This window comes from Myotis davidii, unplaced genomic scaffold (genome assembly GCF_000327345.1).
Source record: "Myotis davidii unplaced genomic scaffold, ASM32734v1 scaffold639, whole genome shotgun sequence".
Classification (NCBI taxonomy): Eukaryota; Metazoa; Chordata; class Mammalia; order Chiroptera; family Vespertilionidae; genus Myotis; species Myotis davidii.
The window spans coordinates 1,742,805-1,762,088 of record NW_006290541.1 but is presented as its reverse complement, the minus strand read 5'-3'; the positions used below and the strand labels follow the sequence as shown (position 1 = coordinate 1,762,088).

The 19,284-nt window shown below is 43.7% G+C and overlaps 1 pseudogene; it reads right to left on the bottom strand.

The window, feature by feature from the left end:
• Positions 1 to 15,820: 15,820 nt before the first annotated feature.
• Positions 15,821 to 19,284, bottom strand: part of LOC102767108 — an 8,226-nt pseudogene continuing 4,762 nt past the window's right edge.

Sequence of the window (19,284 nt, the reverse complement as noted above, 5' to 3'; positions counted from 1 at the left end):
TCAGAGGCAAACTGGCCCTGTTGCAGGTCACGCTGGCGGCGGCCGGGAGCCCTGGGGCGTGGGGAGGTCGGCGTGCAGCACCGTCTCCCACCAGCTGCCGGGTTGCGCTCCTACAAATGTGGCTTTAAAGCCACCGCCCCTGGAATAAAATCAGACCTCTTCCCGGAGACCATCGCGTCCCCGCAGGGTCCGGTCCCGCCGCCTCTGTTCATCTCGCGCCGGCCGCTGCTACCCTCGTGCGGTTCCAGCACACGGGCCGCCTTTCCGTTCTCCCGGGGACTAAGCGCTTTTCTGCCTCAGGGCCTTTGCCCTAGGAGTTTCCTCTCCGGATTCTTTTCCTTCCCCTCCCCTCCCCCTCTCCCTCCCCCCGGGGCTCTACTCGAGGCCCGTGAGCACAGAGCCCCGTTCAGACCAGCCTGTTTCAAAGCGGCGCCCTCCCCCCTCTCCCCCTTTGCCGGGTTGTTGTCTCTTCATACCTTGTATCACTTTGAACAATCTGCTATTGATATGTCTGTATCCTTAGTATGCTCCTCTCACCAAAAAGTAAGTTCTTAGAGCAGGAATCTGGGCAGATTCCTGGTTGGATCTGAAAACAGGGGTTTAGGAAACAAGGGGGATGGAGGCCATGCGGAAAGGACGTGCCAGGCAAAAGTAAGGGTTGTAGGGGAACCCTAAGTTCATCAGGCCTCTCGAAGGGCAGGGCACTTTGTCCATCCGGATTAGAGACACACAGACTAGCAGAGGCGGCGAACATGTGACACGCGTGTCAGAGGTGACACGCAAACTCATTTTTGTGGTTGATTTTTTCTTTGTTAAGTGGCATTTAAATATAGAAAATAAATATCAAAAATATAAGTCTTTGTTTTACTATGGTTGCAAATATCAAAAAATTTCTATATGTGACACGGCACCGGAGTTAAGTTCGGGTTTTTCAAAATGCTGACACACCGAGCTCAAAAGGTTTGCCATCACTGGAGTCTACCTATTTTTACAGGCATTACAAACACAACTTATTCTATACTATGAACATTTTTTCAATAATGATTACAATACAAAAAAAAATCTGAAAACCTTCAGTTATACAGCAAAAAAATAGGTTAATCTGTGTGCATATTAATATATTTTCTGAGACCTGCCAAGGTTCTCTCTCTCTCTCTCTCTCTCTCTCTCTCTCTCTCTCTCTCTCACACACACACACACACACACACAGAAGATAACTCTAGAGACCAGGCTACTGGATGATTTTTTTTCATTCTAAACTACCCTCTATAAAAAGATCTAAGCAACATTATTACACATCAGCACTTGGTGGGTGCTCATGGCCAAACTGCAAGAGCTGTGGGGATGAGGCTCACAGGAGGGCACTCTGAAAAGCAGTCTGTGCTAAATGCCATGAGGGCATAAAATCAGATTAGTGAGGATAAAAGGGCGATGGAATCTGGGAGGGCTTCCTGGGAGAGGAAGCATTTTCACTGGGCCTTGAAGCACTGACAAGGGCTCCTGGAAGGAAGAAGCCCCTCAGAGCAGGGGACACAGACTCAAAGGCTCAGAAAAGGCTTAAAGAACCCAGATTTATCTGGTTTGAATCGAATTTTCTTTTTTTTCTGCTGCTATCTCATTTGGTTTTCTCAGTAACTGTACAGATACTTCCTAGCCGAGTAAACCTGGGCAAATTACTTCCATTTCCCTGAGCATCATGAATGGAGATGATGACAGAAACTCATAGTGTTTGATCTCAGGATTAAATGAGAATAAGTGAGGGAAGAACTGAGTACTTACCAGTACACCAACTCACTCAATACAGACACCTGGGAAAGTGCTTCTTGAGTAGCCTCCAACCTTGGAATTAGAAGGCCTGTCTGAAACAATGTCAATATGACATCTTTCAGCTAAGATCTGGAAACTTTTTTTAATATATTTTATTGATTTTTTACAGAGAGGAAGGGAGAGGGATAGAGAGCCAGAAACATCAATGAGAAACATCGATCAGCTGCCTCACACACACCGCCTACTGGGGATGTGCCCGCAACCAAGGTACATGGCCTTGACCAGAATCGAACCCAGGACCCTTGAGTCTGCAGGCCGACGCTCTATCCACTGAGCCAAACCAGTTAGGGCTAAGATCTGGAAACTTTACCTCCATTTAAAGTCACTAGAGAATGATGACTCAAGAAAAGTGGATTAATGTATCCTTTTATTTTTAACACTCTTGCAGACTTTTCAATATGTATATGTAAAAGCTGTATTACACAGCTTATTATGAAACCTACCTTTTATTTTATAATACATCTAGGATATCTTTTCAACATAGTAGCCTCATTCCTTCTTATTAATAGTCACATAGCGTTCCAGGGTATAGGTACATCATAATGTATTTAACAGTTCTGTACTAAAGGGCATTTGGGTTGTTTTCTGTGTGTGTGTTTTAACTGATTTTAGAAAGGGAGATGGGTAGAGATAGAAACATCGATAAGAGACTAGATCAGCTGCCTCCTGCATGCCCCCGACTGGGGATCGAACCCGAAACCTGGGCATGTGCCCTGACTGGGAATCCAACCCGGGATAGAACCTAGGACCAAACCATGGACCTCTTGGTTCATGGGTAGATGCTCAACCACTGAGCCACACTGGCTGGGCTGTTTTCTGTGTTTTAGTACTACATTTACTCAACACCTTTGTACATTCATCTTTGCACACTCATTCAATTACTTCTTTGTATAAATGCCACAAAGTAAAATCACTTGGTGAAAACACTATTTTTCTGTATTCATTGGTAGGGTTATTATTATTACTCCATATTTCAACTGAAGAATTCCAGTTGTACAGAACAATATAAATGGAAAAGTAAAAATCATTCTATCTGCCTCATGACAGATCTTCAATCCTGTTTCCAATAAATAACTTTGTAATTTTTAGATGTGTCCATGCGTATGTCACATGTGGTATATGTGTAACTGTATACATGTATGTTCCCCTCTTAAGGGAAAAAGAAGATGATCATTTTATTTGTACTATTATGCAAACTTGTTTCCCTTAACATAATTTGGATATCTTTCCACATCAGGACATAAATTCTTTTAAAATGTTGTGCAATACTTTATTGTATGGATTGATTGTAAACAGGTTCCAATTGATGGAATTTAGATCGTACCAGTCTTTGACTACAATAAACAATGCTATAATGAATATCCTTGTATATATGTGCTACAGTGAACATCCTTGCATGTGTGTACATGGATACGTGAGCAAATATATATACTCAGAAATAGTATTTTAGGGTCAAAAGTATATGATTCAAATATTTTATGAGACTTCTAAAATGCCCTCCAGAGCCCTAGCCGGTTCGGCTCAGTGGATAGAGCATCAGGGCCAAAGGATGCTCCTCCCTGGCCCAGGCCCTGGTCAGGGCGTGTGCAGGAGGCAACCAATCAATGTGTTTTTCTCACATCAATATTTCTCTCTGTCTTTCCCTCTCTCTTCCACTCTCTCTAAAAATTAGTGGGAAAATATTCTCGGGTGAGGATTAAAAATAAAATTTTTTTTAAAAAAAAATGCCCTTCAGAAAGGCAGAGTAATAGTCATTGCCTCCAATAAATATGAGCATGCTATTTTTCCAGACTTGTCAATAGTGACTATTATAAAATACTTTGCACTTTGCTGATCAAATAAATGAAAAAAGGGCCTCCTTATGGTCACAATTTGATTAGTCCAGCTTCCCAGGTTGTCATTTTTTTTTTTACTGTGTTTTTTTTTTTCATTTCTCTTGCCTTGCAAATTTCTTCAAAATAGACAAGGGTTTTATTTTATAGCTTCTGAATTTTGCATCAGGCTTAGAAAGGCTTTCCACACTCCAGGATTATTTGTTGACATAATTGAGTTAAAATGAAAATGCCAGCCCATCTTCCCTCAGCTATTTGACTACCAAACAGAATGTCAAGAGAATACATACTACCAATAGCTTCTCTGGTATAAAGCATGCATTCATCAGAGTAGGCAGTAAAATGGTCTCAAAGATTAATTACTGCCAGAAAAGGTGAAAGTTAGACTCAAGGGCATGAGTCCAAAAACTTGAGAGAAGTAAACAATATGGTAAGCACAAACAGGCAGTACAAATAACAAGACAAAATAAAAGGTTTTATTTAACATTCAACAGCATACAAGTCAACAAGCATGTTTAAATAAGAGTGGTGTTTTTGTATATTTGAATACATGCCCTGTCCAAGTTTAGGACCGATGCTGACATATGAAGTGCACCCTTGAATCGATGCCTGCATTTCACTTCTGTTGCAGTGGGATATGAGAAGGGCAGCTCTGCACATTTAGGTTTTAGCAGAGGAAAGAACACAACTTGTCCGTTTTGCTGCCTTCAGGCACAGTGTCAGAAGTCACACACCACTTCATCTTTGATAGCCCACAACTTTATATGTGCTTATTGGTCACTTTTTCTTCTAGCTATTCAATTCCTCTGCCCATTATTTTTTTAAAAAAATATATTTTATTGATTATTTTACAGAGAGGAAGGGAGAAGGATAGAGAGTTCGAAACATTGATGAGAGAGAAACATCAATCAGCTGCCTCCTGCACACCCCTTACTGGGGATGTGCCCACAACCATGGTACATGCCCTTGACTGGAATCGAACCTGGGACTCTTCAGTCTGCAGGCCGATGCTCTATCCACTCAGCCAAACCAGTTCGGGCCCTCTGCCCATTTTTTAATTGGATTGTCTTTGTTTTATTGAGTTGTCAGATTTCATTATATAATCTAGATATACCTGTTCCTTATCAGATATATGATTTGCAAATTGTTCTCCCTTTCTGTGAGTTGTCTTTTCACTTTATTTATGGCATCCTTGGAAACACAAAAGGTGGAAACTTGGATATAGTACAATTTATCTATTTTTTCTTTTCCTGCTGCTGCTCACATATCTTTTTAAAAAAATACATATATTTTTATTGATTTCAGAGAGGAAGGGAGAGGGAGAGAGAGATAGAAACACCAATGATGAAAGAGAATCATTGATTGACTGCCTCCTGCATGTCCCCTAATGGGCATTGAGCCCACAATCTTGGCCTAGGCTTCTACCAGGAATTGAACCATGACCTCCTATTTTATGGGTCAACACTCACCCATTGAGCCTTGTGGCTAGGGCATCACATACCTTTTTTTAAGTGACTAGAATCCACATAGCATGAGATTCCACATTTTGCCTAAATTGTAAAAAATAATTTTGTCACAAAAATTCAAGTAGCATCTTAAAAAAAAAATGCGGGAAAAATATTGCTTAAACCGAATAGTGTTACACTCTGAAAAGAGAAAATAGTCATGATGTTTGCTACGCACCATGCACAGAACTAAGTTACCTAGATCAGTGGCTCTTAACTGAGGACTTGATAATGTCTGGAGATATTTGGTTGTCATAACTGAGAGGGAGGAAAGTAGTACTGGCATCTAATGGGTAGAGCCCAGGGATGCTTCTAAACATCTTACAGTGCACATGACAACTCCACGACAAAGGATTATCTGGCCGCATGTCAATAGTGGTGAGGTTGAGAAACCCTGATCCATATCCATCAATTGTCCCCTTTTACGATGAGGAAACCGAGGCTTAGAGAGAGGTTAACTAACTGATGTAGAACCATGTGGCATGTAGGTCCAGGATTGGACCTCAGACAGTCTGTCTCCAGAATCTATACCCCTTGCTGGGGCAAGGATGGCAGGAAGGAGATGACCTTGGGAGAAGGTCTCTTGGAGAGGAAAAAAGAATCCAAACGTTATCACTGAGAAATCTCGTATTCCTGGTCCACAGTCTGATCTTGCAGTGAACCGGGATGGTAGAATGAACAATGAGGCAACCTGAAGCTGAGCAGGATGTTTCCTCTAGAAAATTCTCCCAAATGCAGGAGAGTGGGCTTCATAATAGCCTAGATATGGTTCTAGATCAATGATGGCGAACCTTTTGAGCTCGGTGTGTCAGCATTTTGAAAAACCCTAACTTAACTCTGGTGCCGTGTCACATATAGAAATGTTTTGATATTTGCAACCATAGTAAAACAAAGACATATTTTTTATGTTTATTTTATATATTTAAATGCCATTTAACAAAGAAAAATCAACCAAACAAATGAGTGCGCGTGTCATAGGTTCGCCATCACTGTTCTAGATTATGTGAATTGTTGCTCCTCGGAATTACCTGGGGCTTTTTAGAAATATAGGTCCTTGGGGCCCCATCAAAGCTACAGAATCTAGTCCCCAGGCCCCCAGGAGTGGGGCTCAGGAATCTGTATTTTCAAAAGTCCTCCGGTTTGTCAGTTGCATTCTCATGCAATTACCACATCATGGGGTGGCTAAGTCTATTTTCAGATGTTCTGAAATCAAGTGTGATTTTATTTCCTCTGGCCTGGACCATTATTGATTTGAGAGAGAGTGAAAGGGAGAGGGAGAGGGAGAGAGAAACATCAATGTGAGAAAGATCAATCAGTTGCCTCCCATAGGCACCCCAACCTTAACTGGACCTGAAACCTAGGCATGTTTCAGGCAGGAATCAAACCATCGACCTTTCGGTGCACAGGATGATGCTCAACCACTGAGCAACACCAGCCAGGGCTTTACTTGATTATTTTAATCACAAATGAGAAACTTCAGGAAACCTAGAGGCAGAAACCAACAAAGAATATCTCTCTTCAGCCCTAGCCGGTTTGGCTCAGTGGAAAGGGCATCAGCCTGTGGACTGAGGGTCCCGGGTTTGATTCCAGTTAAGAGCACATACCTGGGTTGCAGGTTCCATCTTTGGCCGTGGTCGGGACATATGCAAGGCAACTAATCCATGTGTCTCTCTCACATTGATGTTTCTCTCACTCTCTGTCTCTCTCCCACTCTCTCTAAAAAATATCATGGGAAAATATCCTCAGGTGAGGATTAACAACAACAGAAAAGAATATCTCCCTCCATTTATTCCCTCTCATAATATTTAATGTCCAGTATATTAGTTATCTACTGCTGCGTAACAAACCAACAGTGGAATAAAACAACAATAAACAACAAGAATTCAGGAGTAGCTTAGCTGAGTGTTCTGACATGGGGCTCTCTCATGAGGTTGTAATCAGGTATTGATGAGGCCTGCAGTCATCTGAAGACTTGACTGACGCTGGAGGATCCACTTCCAAGACAGTATCCTCACAGGGCTGGCAAGTTGATGCTGGCTGTTGGCGAGAGACCTCAGACCATTTGAGTGTCCTCAAGACATGGTGGCTGGCTTCCTTTGGAGTGGGTGAGCTGAGAGACACCAGGCAGAAGCTATTGGGGGTGGGGGAAGGGGGGGCGTGGAGAACCTGGCCTCAGAAGTCATATAGCATCATTCTGCCACATTCTATTCCTCAGAAGCAAGACACTGAGTCTGGGCCACATTCAAGGGGAGGGGAATTAGGTCCCACCTTTTTAAGGGAGGAATGTCATAGAATTTAGGGACATATTTTAAAACCACCACATCTAGTCCTAACCGGTTTGGTTTAGTGGATAGAGTGTAGGCCTGCAGACTGAAGTGTCCCAGGTTCTATTCCGGTCAAGGACATGTGCCTTGGTTGCAGGCATGCCGGAAACCAGTTCCAGCATGTCATAATTTCAAGAGTTTCATCAAAAGGTTGATGAGACTTGGGGACTCAACAGGGTTGAGTCACACATGTAGTCACCTGTTGGGAATGGCTGAAGGCATTTCCCCAAACCTGAATATCCCATCTCCGGACTCTTTACTAGTCTCTGGATTTCTATGTCATCAGCACGCAGCCCCTTTTCCAGATTCCTGAACCCTTCTTGATGCTGGGACGTGAACCCCGGCACAGGCACATCCCCAGTAGGGGGCGTGCAGAAGGCAGCAGATCAGTGATTCTCGCTCATGGATGTTTCTAACTCTCTTTGCCTCTCCCTTCCTCTCTGTAAAAAACTCAATAAAATATATTTTAAAAAACAAAACAAAACAACAACAACAAAAAACACCACATCTGGGTCTTACCCATGCTGCATTCACTTTCATACTGAAGGTGAAATTCTTTGACTCTACAGTCCTAGACTTCAAAGGTGTCATGGCTCGCCTGGGGAGCCCACCACTCACATTTCACAGCTCTCTTGCACAGCAACAACTAAGTCGATGACTGTTCTGCCAAGTGCAGGATTGAGCAGGGAAAGAAATGTGTTCTGACCTCTTTTTACTTCCTTTCCTGGGGCAGAAATGGCAAGCTTATGATTGAACTCAGCCAAAACTCTCTTACTTCATTTGGTAAACTGAAGGACATTTTCTCTCTAAACTCTGTTCTAAATAAAAACAGTAAATAAGGTTAAATATTAAATAAGGAAATTTTAGCAGAAATTGGAAGCTTATATGTTCTTCCCTTGTTATATTTGGGCAAGTAAATTCTACCTGTCTTTTAAAAAAAAAGAAAAGAAATGAAAAGACTACAAGTTTTATCTATAAGATTAAAAAAACAAAACAAAAAACTTTTGCCCTAAGAATCAAAAAATTTCAGACCTCATGAGGGAAATTTTCCTAAGGGTTTCTCAAAACTAAGCCTATAGGGCTGGGGGGAGTAGAAGAGGGTACAAGGGGGATAAATGGTGATGAAAGGAGATTTGACTTGGGATGGTGAACGAACAGCACAATATACAGATGATGTATTATAGAATTGTACACCTGAAGCCTACATCATTTTATTTATTAACTAGTGGAACTGGGTGCACGAAATTCGTGCATGGGGTGGGGGCAGTTGTCCATCAGCCTGGCCTGCATCATCTCCAATCTGCTCACCCCCAACTGCCCCCCCAACCTGCTCGCACCCAACTGCCCCCCCTGCTGGCCTTATCACCCCCAACTGCCCCCCCCCTTGCCAGTCTGCTTGCCCCTAACCACCTCTGCTTCGACCCCACCACCATGTCTTTGTCCAGAAGGACATCCGGAAGGTCTCCCAGTCTAATTAGCATATTACCCTTTTATTAGTATAGATGTAACCCCAATAAATTCAATAAAAAGGAACAAAAAAGAAACAGAAAAAAACCCTGAGCATATAATGGAAGATTATGTGCATAACAAAGTTGGTTCGGTCCCTTCCCCATATCCATTCCACAACTATTTACTAACAGAGTCTAAATTGTATTCAAGTGGGCAGTGTGCCCAGCTTAAGGACTACATTTCCCAGTCCCCTTTGCAACTGAGGGAGGGTGATGAAATAAGGGGAAGTCATTGGGTGGGGCTTCCAGGAAAGCTATTTAAAGGGAACTGACTTGGCTTGCGCTTTTGCTCTTATACTTCCTCCTTCCTGTTGCCTGGAACACAAACAAAATAGCAAGGACTGTAGCAGCCATTTTTGACCATGAGGTAACCTTGAGGAAGGAAGCCTTACACTACGGACAGTGGAACAGAAAGGGGGAAGTCTATGATGAGTTTGTGGTCGTCCCAGGGCTACCTCTAGACAAGTGGTTCTCAACCTTCCTAACGCCACGACCCTTTAATACAGTTCCTCATGTTGCGGTGACCCCCAATTTCATTGTTACAAATTGAACATAATTAAAGCATAGTGATTAATCACAAAAACAATATGTAATTATATAAGTGTTTTCCGATGGTCTTAGGCGACCCCTGTGAAAGGGTCGTTCGACCCCCAAAGGGGTCGCAACCCACAGGTTGAGAATCACTACTCTAGATTGTTTTGTTGTTAATCCTCACCAGAGGATATTTTTCCCAATGCTTTTCAGAGAGAGTGTGGAAGGAAGGGGCGGGGGGATAGAGAGAGAGAGACATCAATGTGAGAGAGACACATCAACTAGCTGTCTCCCACACCTGCCCCAACCGGGGGCAAGGAACAACTCCAAAACCTAGGTACATGCCCTTGACTCGGAATCGAACCTGAGATCCTTTGATACGCTGGCCAACGCTCTAATCTTGGAGCCTCCCTGGCCAGGGTGAGACTTGTTTATAAGTAGAGTTAAGAAACCTCCAGTTTATATAAGCAACTGTGGTCAGTTCTCTGTACCAGCAGCTGAACACAATTCATTACTCCTTATGTAATGTAACGCTCGTGGTAATTTGCACAGTGCTAAATAAATGTAATACTCCGTAGTTTGGGGGGACTTGAGGGCTTTTCTTTGAGGTGTGTGTGTGTGTCTGTGTGTGTGTTTTGTTGCTTTTAACCACTATTTATGCAACTTTTCCCATTAGAACAGCATGTTCCTTCATGGCTAGTCCTCAGCCTGGAACTGTAGCTGCAAGTTCTGTGGGTTATCAGATAGTACTCAGGTTAAAAATGTGACCTCTGTTATCTGAGGGCGAATCACAGGCAAATAAATGCATTTTCAGAAGATTGCCTGTGGCCTTCCCAACTTGATGCAACCTTGCGGCAGGTACTTAGAGCCTGGGTTAGAGGCCTGCTTCAGCACAGTGGTAATATCACCATGAAAGGCCCTTCATGGTAAACTGTTTCTCAGGTCTCCTGCTCTGACTGCTAAATGATTCCTTGATTTTCCTGAAAAGTGTTTTAAAAGTGGCACAGCTCTGCTGGCCAGTGTGGCTCAGTTGGTTGGAGCATCGTCCTCTGTGCCCTTTCCCTGCTCAATCCTGCACTTGCCGGAACCAAAGGGTTGCGGGTTCAATTCCCAACCAGGGCTCATGCCTAGGTTACGGGTACGATTCCTAGTCTGGGTGTGTACGAAAGACAACTGATCAAAGTTTCTCTCTCACATCAATGTTTCTCATATCAATGTTTCTCTCTCTCTCTCTATCTCTCTCTCTCTCTCTCTCTTTCTCTGTCTCAAAAATCACTACGCATGCCTTCTGGTGAGGATTTAATAATAATTTTTAGAAAAGTGGCACTTGAATTGCAATAAATGTGACTCTTTAATTCGAAAAAAAAAAAGTAGCACAGCTCTGAAAACAAAAAGGCTCAGGTCGCTTTGCCAACACAGGTGTCACAAATAAAGAAACAGCTTCTCTGTAAGGCAAGATGTCTACATCACAGAGCCTCGCTCCTGGTCACGCCTGCATCCTGAAACAGCAGTAATGCAGGCCCTCATATTCAATCCACTTCTCTGCGACTCACAGGAATCACCTGGGAATCATGTTCAAATGCAGTCTGGTTCTGTAGGTCTGGGCTGGGACCTGAGAGTCTGCATTTCTAACCAGCTCCCATCGATGCCACGGCGGCTGGTCCACAGACTGCATCTTGAGTAGGAAGGCACTTGCTGGCTGTTCTCACAGCACAGGCCCTTGATCTGTCAGGCTCTTTCCTGTTACTCAGGTCTCCATTCAAATGACACTTCCTTCGAGCAGCCCTCCCTGACCAGTTGGGCCAATCACACCCCCATTGCGTTTTCCCACTTTACCCAGATTTCTCATCATAGTAAATACTCACTACTCTTGGGATGAACAGGCATATCTCCCCACGGCCACTAGAATGCTCTGTGAGGGCAGAGGCCATGTCTGCCCGTTGCCCTGTTCATCTCTACATCTCCAATCTCTGGGCCAGTTCCTGGCATGCTTAATAAATACCTCAACCTCTCCTTCAACTAGAGTGTTCTTCCAGAGATGAGGTGATCGCTCTTAGATATCTCAAGACTTGAAAAGAAAATGTTTATTTTCTGATGAGGAGAATATTGTGTCTGCTATGAAAGAAATTTTAAAAATACTTAGGTTGGGTTCTCCCAGAAGCAGAACCTGTAACAAGGATCAGAGAGCAGGTAGTTGATTTGAGAGGTGACCCAAAGACAAGGAAGGAGAGGAGCCAATTTGGGGTGTACTAGTGGACAAGTTACTGCTATGGGCAGTAGGGGTTCTATCCCTCTGGGGACCTCCAGGAGTGAGGACGCTGGGGTCCATCCCTGGTTGAGATTGGTGGGTGGTGTTAATGTCCCAGCACTCCCAGCCACCCCATGCGCAGGTTGAGCACACTTCTGCAGCTGGAGCAAGGCCTCAGCCAGAGAACCATAGAAACTAACCGAGGGATGATGTTCACGGGCACGGCGAAAGCCAAGGAGATACTGGCAGGTGCCACTGGGATCTGCCACGCTGTCTCTCCATAAAAGAACCTTGCTCTCTTTCTGCGACCTCCTGCTCCCCATGCCTAGGTCACCAGATGAACTCCTGGAACAGTGGTTCTCAACCTTCTGGCCCTTTAAATACAGTTCCTCACGTTGTGACCCAACCATTAAATTATTTTTGTTGCTACTTCATAGCTGTAATGTTGCTACTGTTATGAATTGTAATGTAAATATCTGATATGCAGGATGGTCTTAGGTGACCCCTGTGAAAGGGTCGTTCGACCCCCAAAGGGGTCACGACCCACAGGTTGAGAACCGCTGTCCTAGATGCTTTGTTTTGGGGACCACTGTCAGCCCATACATGTCTAGCCTATGTGCAAACTAGAACAAAGCGCACCTCCCTCAAATTATTTTCATTATTGAAATACAATTTGCACACCATTAAGTCCACCATTTTAAAGTGTACAGGTCGGTGGTTTTAGTATATTCACTATGTTGTACAACTATCGCCACTATCTAATTCCAGAACATTCTCATGACCCTGATAAGAAACCCCATGCCTACCAGCAGTCACTCCCCATTCCCTCAACCCCCACTCACTGGGGACCACTAATCCACTTCCTGCCTATGGACTTGCTATTCTGGATATTTCGTAGAAATGGAATCATCAAACATGTAGCCTTTTGTGTCTGACTTCTTTCATTGGCCCCAATGTTTTTGAAGTTTACATACGTTGTAGCCTGTATCAGTCCTTCATTCTTGTTTTATGGCTGAATAATATTTCATTGTATGGATAGACCACCCTTTCCATTCATCCATTCACGGTCATTTGGATTGTTCCACTTTGGGGGCTAGGATAACTAAGACTGCTGTGAGTATTTGTGTACAGTTTTTGTGCGAACATATGTTTTTATTTTTATTATATATATTTGTATTGATTTCAGAGAGGAAGGGAGAGAAAGAGAAAGATAGAAACATCAATGATGAGAGAGAATCATTGATCGGCTGCCTTCTGCATGGCCCCAACTAGGGATTGAGCCCACAACCCGGGCATGTGCCCTTGATTGGAATTGAACCTGGGACCCTTCAGTCCGCAGGCGACACTCTATCCACTGAGCCAAACCAGCTAGGGCTGAACATATGTTTTTAATTCTCTTGAGTATCCAATGATCTTTTAAAAGAGTTCTCAGTGCCTTCCGTGGCCATGTAGGCAGCAACCTTGCTGAGGGTCAAATATACCCTCACTTTTACCCACTTGAAGACACCCTGGGACTTCCATGTCTCAGCAACCTCAATACCCCAGTGCCCTCTCCTCCGTGTTGAACAGCCGACAGCTTCAGTGCTGGGGTTGAGGGGGCAGAACTGGGGCTCTGAGAAATGAGGAGGTCACATGTGTCTGCATCACAGGACCGCGTGTCCATGTGCTCTCCAGAGTGCATACATGGCCATCGGTCCATGGGGTTTATAACAAAGGGTGTTACCCCACTGCCTCGGGACTCAGAGCCCCAAACCTCTGAGCCCATCTGCATTCTTTTATGCAAGTTCATATGTGTCTATGGGGTCAATGGGGCCCCCAGATGTGCTGCCTTCATGCAGTTCAGAACCTGAACACCTACACTACTTCCCCCAAATAGGTATACCCCCCACTCCCACCACAGTTGACATAAGATTGTGTCAGCTGATTCTCTCAGTCAGGAGTTTGGAATTTGGATAGAGACCAGAAATTGGGAGCCACGTCATATTAATGGGCATGTTATTCCAGTCTTTCTTGAAGGACATAAACTAGACAAGGAGCCATCCTCACATATTCATTTGTTATTATGCTGGGGCTTAATGGTTTCTAATATATGCGTGATCCCACTACTCCACCATTAACATTTTTGCATTTTCCCTTCCAGCCTTTTTTGATTAATATAATTCTTTCCAGTGTTGTGCTGGGGCTGGCTCCTATGGGTGTGGCAAGCCAGCTGTGTACACTTACCCAACTCCTTTGTCAGTGACACCGTGAGGGAGCTGATAAATCAGCCACAGTGGGAGTCTTTACACCATGGAAATAAGCAAATACTACAGATGAGGGATTTTCTTTTCAGAGAGTCGGTTATTAAACTTACCAGCACAGCATTGATTTTTCTTCCAAGACATCAGGTTTGCCCAGCCGGTGTGACTCAGTGATTGAGCATCGACCTATGAACCAGGAGGTCATGGTTCGATTCCCGGTCAGGACACATGCCCGGGTTGCAGGCTTGATCCCCAGTGGAGGCGTGCAGGAGGCAGCCGATCAATAATTCTCTCTCATCATTGATATTTCTACCTCTCTCTCCTTCTAAAATTAATAAACCATATTTTTTAAAAAAAAGACATCAGGTTTACCCATTCGAGTGTCCACCAACTATTTAATGCTTTCCTAAAATATACCAGGACCTTACATCCCAGGAAATGAAGACAGAGGATGTACAAGTCAACATAGAAACAGACAAGATAGAGTGTGTGATGAAGTCTGAAGGAACTTAAATGAAACAGTTGGTAGGTTGAAAACACCCCTTTTATCCTATTTGTTTCTTTCACATCCTATCAGGAACAATTGCCCAAGTTTTACCAAGGTCTAAGGGGCATTCTTCTTAATGGATGGCTGGGTAATATCTATCTCTTGTGAAAATTTTCCTCTAATTTCTTTAAGCATTCCCCTATAGGTCAGGGTTTCTCAACCTTGACACTATTGACATTTGGGTGAAACAATTCTTTGGGGGTTGTCCTGTGTATTGTAGGGTGCTGGCAGCATCCCTCGCTTCTACCCACTGGATGCCGGCTTCAGTCCCCCCACATCAGTTATGTCTCAAGATTTGTCTCTTTGGGGTGAGGGCACAAAATCACATTGGTTGAAGATCACTGCCATAGCTAGACTTTATTTTTTTATCTTTAACATACACGGTTAACTTTATTTGACATATGATTATTAAACTTACCTGATTATTAAACTTACCTTACCTGATTTATTTAAATCATTTAAAGCTTGATTTTATAAGACAGGAAAAGACATGGAGTTCTGTGTCACTGGAATTTAAACAGTACAAATAGTGACCGCGTCATAAATGTAAATCATATACATTGAAATCAAATAATTGGAGATTTTTTCCATATGGAAACTATGCAAATGAAATAAATGGCAAAAGGACCTTATAGGAATATTTTGTTGATTGTGGGTTATCAATTACTTTAGGACCTAAACAAAGACTGAATATTCAAACTCCTTTTGCTGCTTCATTTAAAAAAAATATACCTCTGTTCTTTTAAAAAAATATATATTTTTAATTGATTTCAGAGAGGAAAGGACAGGGAGAAAGAGACAGAAACATCAATGATGAGAGAGAATCATTGACCGGCTGCCTCCTGCATGCCCCACACTGGGGATCGAACCACAACCCGGGCATGTGCCCTGACCGGGAATTGAATCGTGACCTCCTGGTTTCTAGGCCAATGCTCAACCACTGAGCCAGGCTGGTTGGGCTTTACCTCTATTCTGAGTCAAGCTACTTGACCATGAGGTCTGATTTTGGAAGACATTTAGCTTTATAGCAAAAGTTTTCCATCTCCAGTTACCGCCTTCAAAGGAATTGGCATTACAGTGCTGATATAATCTGCTGGTTCCCTTTGAATAGTGTGCAAAAAATGACATCAACCCTATGGAAAGTCAAACAGATACCCCAAATGGAACCATGTGCACAGTTCAGTAAAGTATAATGTTAAGTTTTCCCCATCTGAAAATGAACCAGTGAAATAAAACATGAACCGTAGCTGACGTGGTTTCAGGAAACACGAATGAGAACGAGTCTTGTTCTTGTCTTATCTCCAGTCATGGGCAGGATTCCGTCGGCCACCATGCTGCTTACTTTGTGGGTTGTAGCTGAAGGAACACAGGCCACTTGCTCAGACTTGGTAATGAGCCGTAGTCCTGACTCTTCCCACTTCTCAGGTACAACAACCAAATCTTTGTCCGCATAGATCAGCAGATCAAATTGACAAGAAACTTCCAACAGTGGCAGAAATGTCACCGTAGCGGTGACCTGTCTGATCACCGAGCGGATTTCATCCTGGAGAGCTTTGAGGCTCAGGGTGCTGTCATCTTTGACAGTCTTGTCACACTCAAAGTCAAACTGCCGTCTTTCAGGGACCTCCCCGCTTTCAACATTCGAGACGACTACCACACGTTTCTGCACTGAACACTTGTACGAAAACCAACCTCTTAGCTGTTCTGCCGCGTTATTTAGGTATTTCATGAGCTCAGGATCAGTAGTTACAAGGAAGGTGAGTCCACATTTTCTACACTTGAGGAAAGGACTCAGATGGGTAAATGTCACACTGATAGAAAATGCTGTTGATGCCAAATGAGAAGAACCGGGCCACGATGTCGGCACTCCCGTGCTGGGTGATGCCTTGCTCCCGGGAGAGCTGCCTTGCCTGGCCCAGGGCTACAGCTCCCTGCCTCCCATTAGCTAGACTTTAAATTGAGGCTTCCAATAGGAAAGTGGGTGTCAGAGCGTGGCCCCTGGACCAGCAGCGTCAGCCCCACTTGGACACTTGTTGGAAATGAAAATTCTCACACATCCCTCCAGCTGCATGAAATCAGAATCTCTAGAGGTGGGACCAGGCAATCTGTGTTTCTCAAGCCCTCCAGGGGATTCTGAGGCCCCGTCCAGCTTAACAGGGGGCTGGGAGGAAGGTTTTAGAAATCAAAGAAGTATTTGAGCATGGGTGGCACCCTGCAATGCCTGGTCGTGGTTGCATCATAGTGATGTTTTCCCCTCTGATCCATGGCTGGGGTAGGTGATTAGTGCAAATTAGCTGAGTTCAGGTGTACTTGGGACTTAAGTACCACCTTTCAGCTCGGGATTACCGAACACCACTTATTTTTTCCCCAGGGAGGCTCTGGGAGGCTCCAGGGCCAAAGAGAAAATTAAAAATAGAAAGTAAATGGATCATCTGACTTTAGCTCTAACCACCATGCCTATAAACCTTCGTTCTTTAAATAAGAGCATTTTGGTCTTTTCAGAAACCGAAGAACCACAGAATGCCTGGCCAGGCCACGCCGTACCACTGGCAGTCACCCCTCATTCTTGTAACCGTCTTCTACCTCAGGTTTCCATGAACTCAGTTCACAAACTTGGGGTCACACATTTTCCTTCCTTGGCTCCTGAAGGCGGGCTTATCTTTGGCTACTGCTGGAACAAAGAGCTCCTGATCCTCAGCTGGGGCAGCTCTGCTCCATGGGGCCGGGAAGGGTAGGGGGGGAGACATTTGTAAAGGGAGTTGGGGTTAAGTTGCCACCATGACTGGGACCGCTGGCATTTAGTGGTTTAGTGCCAGGGTTGCGAAACATCCTATAGAATGCTTGTGGGAATGTAAAATGGTACAATCACTTTGAAAAATAACTCAAGAGTTTGTATTTTTATGAAGGAAAAATTGGTATATAAGTTTCAGGTGTACAATATTTGACATCTGTATACATTGCAAAGTGATCACCCCCCAAAAGTCTAATTACCATCAGTTACCATACAGTTGACTCCCTTAACCCCTTTTGCTCACCCACCCCCAACCTTTTTTTAAAATATATTTTTAATGATTTCAGAGAGGAAGGGAGAGGGAGAGAGAGATAGAAACATCAATGATGAGAGAGAATCATCAATCAGCTGCCTCCTGCACGTCCCCACTGGCGATCGAGCCTGCAACCTGAGCATGAGTGCTGACCTGGAATTGAACCGTCACCTCCTGGTTTCTAGGTTGACTCTCAACCACTGAGCCACACCGGTCAGGCCAGCTCACTTATTTCATTTAGCAGAATATCTTCAAGGTTCATTCATGTTGTCACTAGTGGCAAGATTTCATTCTGTTTTTATAGCAGAGTAGTATTTTATTGTGTATATATATATATATATATCACATCTTTATCCATTCATTCACTGAAGGACACTTAGTTTGTTTCCATATCTTGGCTATTATAAATAATGCTGCAATGAATATAGGGGTGCATATATCTTTTTTAATTAGTGTATTTATATTTTTTGGATAAATACCCAGATGTATTTCATTCCTAGGTAATTACCAAAGAGAAAAGAAAGCCATCCTTATGCATGAATGTCCATATCAGGTCTACTTGTAATAGCTTCAAACTGGAAGCAATCCAAATGCCCATCAACAGGTGAACAGAGAGCCTGTGGTATGTCCATACAGGGGACTATTACTACCGCACAGCAACAAGATGGATGAACACAACATAGATGAACCTAAAATAATTATGCTGAAAGTAGCCAGGCCAAAAAGAAAAAAAAGAAGAATACTGTATGTGTTTTCTAATTCATTCCCTTTACATAAAATTAGAGAAAATGCAAACTAATCTATAATCACAGAAAACAGCACAGCCAGTGTGGCTCGATGGTTGAGCATCCATCCATGAATCAAGAAGTCAATGGTTCGCCGAAACCGGTTTGGCTCAGTGGATAGAGCGTCGGCCTGCGGACTGAGAGGTCCCAGGTTCAATTCCGGTCGGGGGCATGTACCTGGGTTGCGGGCACATCCCCAGTGGGGGATGTGCAGGAGGCAGCTGATCGATGTTTCTCTCTCATCGATGTTTCTAACTCTCTCTATCTCTCTCCCTTCCTCTCTGTGAAAAATCAATAAAATATATTAAAAAAAAAAAAAAGAGGTCACTGGTTCAATTCTAGCCAGGGCACATGCTCAGGTTGTGAGCTCCATCCCCAGTAGGGAGCATGCAGGAGGTGGCCGATAGATATTTCTACCTCTCTATCCCTATCCCTTCCTCTCCCTCTAAAAATCAATAAAAACATCCTCTCTCTTCCTCTCTGAAATTATTAAAAATATGTTTAAAAAGGAAAAAAAAAGCCCTAACCGGTTTGGCTCAGTGGATAGAGCGTCGGCCTGCGGACTGAAGGGTCCCGGGTTCGATTCCGGTCAAGGGCATGTACCTTGGTTGTGGGCACATCCCCAGTAAGGAGTGTGCAGGAGGCAGCTGATCGATGTTTCTCTCTCATCGATGTTTCTAGCTCTCTATCCCTCTCCCTTCCTCTCTGTAAAAAAATCAATAAAATATATTTTAAAAAATAAAAAGGAAAAAAAAGATTGCCTGGGGTGAGGGGGATTGGGCGGAGTTTAAAGGGGGGCTCCTTATAATCCCCTTTGGGAAAGAAAGCAGTTTGGGTAATAGTTCTGTTAATTAACTCTCCCTGGGATAGCTCACAACGTGGCGCTGGTTTCT